Here is a 10,893-nt window from a genome sequence, read left to right on the forward strand (position 1 = left end):
TTATAAAATCCTTCGCGAGATATTAAATTTCGATTCGTATCGTAAAATAACGTGTGTGTGTGTACAATATATAAAAATAAAGAAGTTTTACTTCATTTTCTTCATTTTCTTCTTCCTCTTCTTCTTCCACGTTTTCCCCCCTCCCGTTTTTCCTTAGGAAAATAAAAAAACGGAGAAAATTTTTTTTTTGATTTTTCAATTCCAGGAAAAAGAAAATTTTTTCTTCTTTTTTTTCTCATAAAACAAATTTTCCATCCTTCGTTTTTCCTTGTAAAATATTTACATTTATAATCGATGATAATGATAATAGCATTGATTTTCAAAATGGCTTCCATTCGAGAAGAAGTAGGGAGGGAAGAAGTAAAAAAAAAAAAAAAAAACGTAGCACGAATACATTCTAAAATGTAAATTTTCTTTTTTTTTTTTTTTTTTAACGTTTTCCAACTTTTCATTTAGTTTAGAATTCGTTCCTGCCACGACGTCCGTTCTGCATCACACGCCCAATCTAATTCCACGTGTAAAAAAAAAAAAAAAATTCGGTTTTTTTTCTGGCCACCCCCACACACTAACAAATTTTCCTACTCCACGCCTACCACCCACGCATATTTTTTTCCCCATCCCACTTTCCCCACCCTAACTATTTTCCCCCTCCCACCCCCACTTCTTATTCGTGAACATAACAAACAGCGCGACATCGTTTCTTGTTTTTTTTTTTTTTTTTTCCTAAAATAAAAATCCCTCGGGGAAAATTTTCCTTTTACCAAATGATAACAGACAAACAAACGTATTAAGAAAAACGGTTCAAAAAATCTCATTTTCCGACGCCATTTTAAATTTGATTTTGAATTTAAAAAAAAAAAAAAAAAATTATTTGGGAAATTAAGACGAAAGGATAGAAGAACAAAAATCTCTTTTCCTTTTTTCCTTTTTTTTTTTTTTAATTTTCTTTCTGTCCAAATTTAAAATAAATAAATCCCTAGACGTGAATTTTAGTGGTTTGAACTTTTTTAAATAAAAAAAAAAAAAAAAAAAAACGGTAAATCTCTCTCATTCTCACTGCTACCACGACCATCTAACGACCATTTTTTGTTTTCTTTTTTTTTTTTTTTTTTTTTTTTTTTTTTTTTGTTCAAGAGTGATAATAATAATAAAAATAAAAAAAAAACACACGAAAGCTTTTTAAAAAAAAAAAAAAAAAAAGCTTAAAAAAAAAAGGTTTTCTTTTTTTCCTTTTGATTCGTGCCAATTTATTCTTTTTCCCTTCTTCTACCACTGTTCCCCTCTCTCTCTTTCTCTCTCTCTCTCACACACACACACACCCACACACATACACGCGTCTGACTTCGGTTTTCACGGGTTTCAACCTATTCGACCCTATATATATGTATATAAATGGGGGGGAAAAAAGTTTTATAAAATGAAAATAAATAACACTCGTCGATGTTTTAATACGTTTTTAACGTTTTAAACTTTTTTTTGTCGGCCTCAACCCACCACCGGCGTAGAGTTAATAAAATAACAATTCTAATGACACGACACGAATACTTATGTATATATATATAAACACATTTTCCCCCTGCTACCCCTCCCGTCGAGATAACAAAAAAAAAAAAAAAAATCAAAATCGTGGAAGTGATCAATATCGTAGCGATAAACAATCACCATTTCCGATTATATTAAATTCTTCCGCCACGTTTAATCCGAACCCCCTCTTCCTCTTCCTCCACCCCCTTTTTTTTTTTTTTTTTAATTTCATTTGAAATCATTTTAAAAACTACGTTCACGTCATTAATTGCATATCCGAAACGATGGAGAAAAAAAAGCAAAAAAAAAAAAAAAAAAAAAATTGCTTCACGTTTTCGGGGAACGAAATGAAAATTAAAAAAGTAAAAGGGTAAGAAAAAAGCAAAAAAAAAAAAAAAAAAAGATTAAAAAGGGGAGGGGAAGTAACGGCTCCCCGCTGCTTTCCTCTGGGGACCCATTAAAAAAAAATTCAAGTTAAAAATTTAACGAGCCATTTTTTTTTTTTTATCGATGCCCCTCAAATTATTATTATTATTATTATTATTATTTTTTTTTTTTTTTAACAGAAAAATGGCAACGGAATAAATTACTGCTTTTATTATCATTATCATCATCATAAACATCATCATCATCATTATCAACATCATTATCATTATCATAATCATAATCATCATCATCATCATCATCATCATCATCATTATCAACATCATTATCATCATCATCATCATCGCATAATTTTCTCCTTTTAAATAGTCACGTGACAGAATACGATCGGAAAAAAATCTTAAATTCAAAATGTCTTCCTCCATTTTCTTTAACCGTTTCCGGTTCTAATCATCTCTTTATCTTTCAATTGATTTTTCACTATCGAGCGCTTTTCATCAATATTATTATTATTATTTTTTTTTTTTTTTTTTTTCCTCGTGAGAACCTTTTTCACTTGTCGATTGAATAATTTCCCATTGGTACCATGATCGGACGTTAGCTGTTATTTGCATTTCTCGGACTACTCAAGTATATTCCAAATGATTTAAAAAAATCATCATCGTCATCGTCATCACCGTCATCAGCATCAGCATCATCATCAGCATCATCATCATCATCATCATCATCATCACCGTCATCATCATCATCATCATCATTATCATCCGCGTCCTCGACCACTCTTCGACTCGCCATCGCGCATCCACAACATAATTTTACTAAGATAATTTTAATAATAATAATAATAATAATAATAATAATAATAATAATAATAATAATAATAATAATAATAATAAAAACAATTTCGTACGATTTTTCCATTTTTATTTTCCATTAAATTACGCTTTCAAATAATAATAATAAAAAAAAAAAAATTAAAGAAAATGAAAAAAATATGGAAAAGAAAATAATAAAATTAAATGTAATAATAATAATATTAAAAATAATAAAATTAATGGAAAATTTAATAGAAAGTAATCCAATTACTCAAGTTTTTACTTTTAAAACGTTGTTAATTATTAATAATTTTTTTTCTATTAATATTATTATTATTATTATTAATTTCGGAGAGAAACGGTAAAATAAAAAATAAAAATATAAAAAAAAAACAAAAAACAAAAACATAAAAAAATTTTCCCAAAATTTTTCGAAAGGCTATTTTTCTTTCACCCAAACCAGGGATACCAACTTTCAAACAATAAAAAAAAAAAAGACGTAAAATAATTTCCAGGATTCGTATCGGCGCCAAAAATACACGCGAAGAATTTCAAAACAATTTTATTTGATTTTTCCTTTTTTTTTTTTATTTTTGGAATGTTTTTCCCTTTTTCTTTTTTTTCCTTTTTTTTTCTCTCTCTCTCTCTCTCACTCTTTTTAATAGCCGCTACCAACAACGACCGACACGACTACTGACCTTCCCCTCCCCTTTTTTTCCTAAACCCCGTACGAAAATTATTATTATTTTCATCCATTGATTCTTTCTTTGAACCTTTTTTTTTTTTTTGTTTTTTATTCGCGTCCCTATCCCGATCAAAAATTTGTTTTAAAAAATATAAAATAATAATAATAATAATAATAATACTAAAATTTTTAGATTTTTGCTGTTGTTCTATTAAAAGTAGTAAAAAAAAAAAAAATATTTTGCAACAGATTTAGGCAATCTCATGGAGGAAAATGTATTTTTTAAAAATCTCTCCCCTCTCTCTCTCTCTTTACCCTTCTCTTCTCCCTCTTTCTCTCTTTCTACTCTCCTCTTCTCTCTCTCTCTCTCTTTACCCTTCTCTTCTCCCTCTTTCTCTCTTTCTACTCTCCTCTTCTCTCTCTCTCTCTCTCCACCCTCCTCTTGTTCCTCTCTCTCACAGAAGAGTAAAAGAAAATTATTTCGATTCATTTCATAATAATGGAAAAAAACGGGGAAAAACCTAATAATAATAATAATAAAAGAATTAAATAAATAACTGCGTATAATAACAGAGAGAAAGAAAGATTTCCCGGAAAATAAAGACAAAATAAAAAAATCGGATCAAAGATTTAATGAAAAAAAAAAAAGAGAGAGAGAGAGAGAGAGACAGAGAAAGGAAACGAAAAAGAAAAGAAAGTGGACGACGGGAAGGAGGGGAAAAGGTTTGAAAATGAAGCAAAAAAAACTGACAGAAAAGGATAAAAACATTTTCGGTTGAACAAAAGATGTCAAACATTCTAGAATGGTTGGCAGAAAAAATTATTTTTTTATAAAAAAAAAAAAAAGGTTAAGAAAAAAATTTTTTTTTCTTTTCATTTTTCTTCGTCTAGTTTCCTAAAATTTTTTTTTTTTGGGGTGGGACGGAGGGTTTCATGTCTGTCCTTGCGGATTTCCTACAAAAACGAATCTAGAAACTTCGATGAATGACGGCGGCGAATAAAAAAAAAAAAAGAACAAAATGGACGAAAAAAAAAAAAGAAAGAAGAAGAAAAAGAAATTCGGACGTGAGGAAAACTACACGAAAAAAAAGAAAAAGAAACGGAAAACACGTGAAGAAAACGAAAGAGAAAAAAAAACCGGAAACGGAAATAAAAAGCAAAAAAAAAAAAATGAAAAAATGAAAATTCAAAAAAACTATTTTAAAAAAAAATTTTATTCACGTTTGAACCCTTGAGAGGGAAAAAAACACACGAAAAAAAATTTGTGTAAATTATTATTATCATCATTTTTTTTCTAAACTCCTCCCCTTCCTCCCCCTTCTTTTACTTTTTTTTTAGTAAAACAGTTATCATTATCATTATCATTACTTTTTTTTTCTTTTTGAAAAAAGTAGGAAAAAAAAGAATCCATAAATTTACAAAAAAAAAAGGGGGGGAAAAGTATTCATTTCCAACATTTTTTTTCTTCTTCTCCCTCCCCCAACTCCCCTCCCCTCCCTATTATTTTCATCATGCGAAAAGATTTGGGGTTGTGATTCTAATGACGTCATCATTACAATAAAAAAAAAAAAAAAAAGAAAAAGAAAAAAACCGAAAATTAATCCATCCGAGGAAGACTAAAAAAAAAAATTGTTTGTCCCGTTCGTTGACTTATGTTTTTACTTTAATGTACCGCAGAAAGGAAAAGAGAGAGAGACACACAGAAAAAGAGGAAAAGAAAGAGGGAGAGAGAGAGAGAAAAAAAATAGAAAATTCGTCTGCTTTATCCCGATTTTATTTTTATTTATTTTGCATTCCATAAAATGTTTGCAAACTCAAATAAATAGAGAAAAAGGATCGTGTATATTTTTACTTCCCCCTTCTCCCCTTCCCCATTCACTTCCTTCGTTTGTTTTTACATTCCCCGCCCCCCCTCCTCTCTTCTCTCTCTTACAATTACGCTCTTCGAAATTTAATGTTTTTCTTATTGCTTACATTACGCGTGAGAAAAATCCATATGTGTACTACAAGAGCATCGCGTTTACTTATTTTTTTTTTTCTCGATCGATCAATCGATCCATCGATTCATCGATCTATCGATACAATTCATCGAATCACTCTTTTTTTTTTTTCGTATCGTTTTATCGATTTTTTTTCCTTTGTTTTTAACCGCTCATTCCAATTATTCATTGTCATTTCCTCTTTTTTATTTTTTTTGTCACTTCCTTTCTTCCTCCTCATCCACTCATTACTTCACGTGCTTCCTTTTTCCTTAAACCTTTTTCCTTTCATTATTATTATTTTTTTTATCGATTCCGACCCATAAAAAAAAAAAAAAATTTTTTTATTTGACCTTTTCCTTTTATTTACATGTGTTAATCACTTTCTCTCTCTCTCTTTCTTTCTCTCTCTATTTTTAGCCATTTTCCGTTTTTCCCCTTCGCAATTAGCAGACCCGAGTGATTAAAAAACGGCATGAAAAACAAGAGAGAAAAAAAACTTTTTTTTTCCTCATTTTTTCTCATCGTTAAAAAAAACGTATATACATATTATTATTATTATTATTATTATTATTATTATTATTATTATTATTATTATTATTATTATTATTATTATTATCATCATCATCATCATCATCATCATCATCATCATCATCATCATCATCATCATCATTCATCTTTTTAATATTTCACTTTTCTCCGAGTCATTGGGCAGAAAAAAAAAAAAAAAGAAAAATCCAATCCTTTTTTTTTTTTTTTTTTTGCTTTCCTCCTCCTTTAATTTTTTTTAACTTTTTTTTTTCCACTCCCACCTGCCAACCAACTCTCTTTCCATTTACCCTTCACATTAAAATTATTATTACTATTATTATTATTATCGGGAAAATTTAGAAAATTTATTATTATTATTATTATTATTATTATTATTATTATTATTATTTTAAAAACTTTTGTAAACATTAAGAAAAATTTTTTTTTATTTCAATGTTAAATTTTTTTTTTTCGATTCAATAACTCGAGAAAAAAAAAAAATTTTTTTTTTTTTTTTTTTTGGACAGTTGGAATTTAATTTCGAATTTATATTTGTGAAAGAAAGATGGTTGAAAAAGGAAAGAGAAAGGAAAAGGAAAAAAAAAGGAAAAGGAACAAGAATCGACGTATTTTCTTTCCATTGACCGAATCCACTGAAAAAGTTTAAACAAAAAAAAGAACGAAAATCGCGTGAAATTTCCGCGGTTAACCGCGGAAAACTTTCGAAAAAACTTTAAAAAAAAACAATAAAAAATAAAATCTCCGTTTCAAATCTCGTAATAACCGACAAATAAAAAAAAAAAACAAATCGATTGATCGATTCTCGACGTTCGATTATTTATTTATCGAATTTTTTTAAATTCTTTCTCTACGAAAAAAAAAAAATTTATTTTTGACCTTTAGCTTTTTTTTTTTTTTTAAAACCTAAAACGCAAAATCTTTACTAGTCGACCTTTTCAACTTTTTCGTATTCTCTCTCTCTCTCTCTCTCTCTCTCCCCCCCTTTTTCTTCTCCCCTTACCCCTTCCCGAAATCCTTTTTCACCCTTTTTTGTATTTGTTTGGATAAAAAAAAAAATTCCAGTACCATGTTTTCCGATTCCGGATAACGATTTTTACATTCGAAACTCCGATTGATTTTAAATTTCTAATCGTACCACGACAAAATTTTTATTTCGCCTCCCTCCACGTTCCTTCATTCGTTCTTCTGCCACTTTAAAATTAATAAATAAATAAAAAAGTAAAACTGTAAATAATATCGAATCGCTCGATCGAATGAACGCACGCACGCACGAACGCATTCGTATTTCTTAATTTTTACCCAAGAACGTCCGAAAAAAAAAAAAATTTTTTTTAGATTTTCCACCACCAGCAGCAGCACCATCACCACCACCACCACCCCTTCGAAAAATAAAACCGTTAAAACTCAATTTTCAAAAACTAAAACGATAGTCACGGAGAAGAGAATGTTATATTTTTCGAAACTCTCTCGTCGCCAGGGAGTAAATAAAAAAAAAAAAAAAAAAATTCTTTTTTCTTTCCTTCTTTTTTCACAACCTTCCTCTCTCCATTTTTCTACCTCCTCCCCTTACCCCCTGTATCTATTTTCTCCCTCTCTCATTTTTTTTTATATATAAAAACCTCGTAACAAGATGGCTCTACCGCTGGGAGTTAATAAAAACCGAATCTTTCAATTTTTTGTCTCCCTTTTTCAACTTTTTCAACCGAAACAGAAGAAAATAAAAAATGCAAAAATTTCCCGGGAAAAAAAAAGGAAAAAAATCGTTCGACGATAAATTTTCATTCATTTAACCTTTGGACAAATGACGTCACGTCACGTATTTACTTTTATGAATAAAAATTTGGCGGGAAAACAATTAAATTCGCGATCGAATCGAACGACGACGACGATTTCGCGTCCTTTTCAACTAATAAAAAAATAAATAACAATAATAATAATAATAATAATAATTAGTACTATTATTATTATTATCGACCGATATTGGATTTCGAAATCAAAAAATTTTTCCAAATGCAAGTTAAGCTAAATTTTTTTTTCTTTTTCTTTTTCTTTCTTTCTTTTTTTTTTCTTTTTTAAACAAACTTAATTTACTTCGATTTCCTTTAAGTTAGAATCGATTCGTTACGATTTTCTTTTTCTTTCAAAAAGAAAAGCAAAAAGAAAAAAGTTGAAAAAGAAAAAAGAAAAAAGTTAAAAAAAAAAAAAAAACAAGACTTACCCTTAAAAGTTTTAAACCATGACTGTTCTATTTTGATAATGCACAAAACAAGTCTGCAAAAAAAAAAATAAAATTTAAAAATAAAATGATAAAAAAAAAGTTTAATAAAAAAAAAAAAAATGGCGGAAACGTGGAAGGAACGCAAAAAAAAAGGGGAAAAAAAAACAAAACAAAAAATTCCGTGGATTAATATTACAAAAAAAAAAAAAAAAAATTCGTTTTGTTGACATAATTAAACCGCCGTATTTTTAAAAAAAAGAACAGACAAAAAAAAAAAAGTTTACACAAAACCTTCTAGAACAAAAACGTACACCCGCGGGGGTAGGAAAAGCGTAGAGAGAGACAGAGAGAGAGAGAGAGAGAGAAAAGATGTGGGAAATAAAAATCACAGAGGTCGACGTACGTGACGTCATCAGTAAGATTTTCACACGAACTGAATTCGTATTAACTTCTCCACACGCGCACCTGTTAAAAATTACACAAGTGCGTATTAAACAAAAAAAAAAAAAAATGGCGACGCGAAAGAAGAAAAGAAAAACAGGAAAATTTATTTTAAAAATTTTCCGAATCGAAATCGCACGAAGGACAAACAGGAAAAAAAAAAAAAACGGAGACGATAAAAATCTTTGCAAGATCCACAGGACCCTCCCCCGCTGAAATTCAAGGAAAAAAATTTCCAGAATGATCCGAACCAAAAAAAAAAAAAAACCGGATGCTGCGAGTTCGTGGACCGTCGGTCCACACACACGCACACGCACACGCATTTCAAAAAAAAAAAAAAAAAAAACATTTATTTTTATTTAAAGTTTCATCAGATAAAAAAAATAAGGCTAATTAATGAACTGATGTCCGTGAAATTAAGATTTTAAATATTTATACGAGATTCGACCGAGTCAAAAAAAAAAAAAAAAACTGGAGCTCGGCTGGAGAGAAAAAGAGAGAGAGAGAGAGAGAGAGAGAGAGAGAGAGAGAGAGAGACAGAGAGAGAAAGAGAAAGAGAAAAATGTACAACGTTTATTTTCACAATTTCTTTTTTTTCTTTTTTTTTCCCTCATTCTTTTTCTGGAATCTCATTTTCTCATTTTCTATCTACTCCTCCTCTCTCTCCTCCTCCTCCTCTTCCTCCCCTTCTTCTTTCTTACAACTAAATCATTATTATTATTATTATTTTCATTTTACTTTCATAATCTACTCCTTTTTTAATTTTTTATATTTAAATAAAATAAATTACGTAATTTTTCTCACTTTCTTTATCTCTCCGAACGATATCTTACTTGTATTTGACACATATATATATATATATTTAAATGTTTCCCGATAATAATCATCGTCGTCGTCTGCTTTTATTCTTATCCCAAAATTACCGGGAGAGTAGGGAAGGGAGGAAATAAAAAAGTGAAATGAAGGAAAAAAGTTTTAAAGAAAATTTTAAGTGTAAAAACTGGAAATACTAAAAAAGAAAAAAAAACCGGAGACATTGTTTTTACGAAGGGGAAAAAAATATATAAAAAAGCCATAATAATAATAATAATAATAATAATAATAATAATAATAATAATAATAATAATAATGATAATAATAATAAATTATCGAAAGATAACAATATCGTTTGAACATTATCCAACAAAATCGCCATTTCCATAATCCCGAATCGATTCGAAAATTCTTTTTTTTTTTTAAATAAAAAAAAAAGGCATTTCCGGAAAAAAACGAATATTTAAAAAAAAAAAAAACGGAAAAACGGAAACACTAAAAAAATTTTTTCCATTCGGTTGTAAATACGTTTCCGGTAATTTTTTTTTTTTTTTTGGAAATAATTCGGTAAGATTAATAATTTTCCAAAGGAAAACGAAAGAGTACCTGAGAAACTCGACTTTTTTGGAAAAAATTTGAAAAACGGGAAATAATTTCATTTTTTTCTTCTTCAAACGGGAAAAAATGTTACCGGAACTGACGTCATTAATAATTTTAATTTTTCATGTTTTTGATTTAGAGGAATAATCATATTAAAAACTTTAAAATTTTCTTTTTAACGCGCGCGTGCAAAAAAAAAAAATTTTTTTTTAAACAACAACAACAACAAAAACAAAAAACGTTACCCCCCCCCAACATGAAATTTAAATTCATAAATTGAAAAACATAAACATGTTTGTTTGAAAACAAAAAAAAAAGGAATGTTTCAAAATTTTAAAAGGTAATTTACCGCGTAAAAATTCATCTATATATATATTTAAGAATTTTCAAAAAAAAAAAAAAAAAAAAAACTTTTCAATATTTTAATACTACTTAATTAAAAAAAAAGAGAGAGAGAGAAAGAAACAGGAGGCATTTTCTCACGCAATAATAATAATAATAATAATAATAATAAATATACCAAAAAAAAAAAAATTAAAAGAGGAAAGAAGAGGGGAGTGGTGGTGTAATCCAACTACTCGGAGGCTGGGTATGGAGGATGTTTTAAGGGCGGGGCGTTCTGGGATTCACTAGGCCCCCTTGGGGGTAAATCTTCAACTTAGATCCCTTTAGGGAGACCGAAGTAACCAGTGTTCAAATTTCGAGAGCGGGAGATTTCAATTTAAAGGGGGAGGGGACAAAAAATGCGAAAAAATAAAAGTGTAAAAATCCAAACGACGAGAAAAAACAAAATGGCGGAAAGGCCGAGGGAAAACAAAAAAAAAAAAAAAAAAAAAATGAAAATGAAAATTTCTTCCTTGAGATTATTTTTAAAAGCGTGAA

The sequence above is a fragment of the Pediculus humanus genome, genomic scaffold, assembly GCF_000006295.1.
Source record: "Pediculus humanus corporis 1103172108290 genomic scaffold, whole genome shotgun sequence".
Lineage (NCBI taxonomy): Eukaryota > Metazoa > Arthropoda > Insecta > Psocodea > Pediculidae > Pediculus > Pediculus humanus.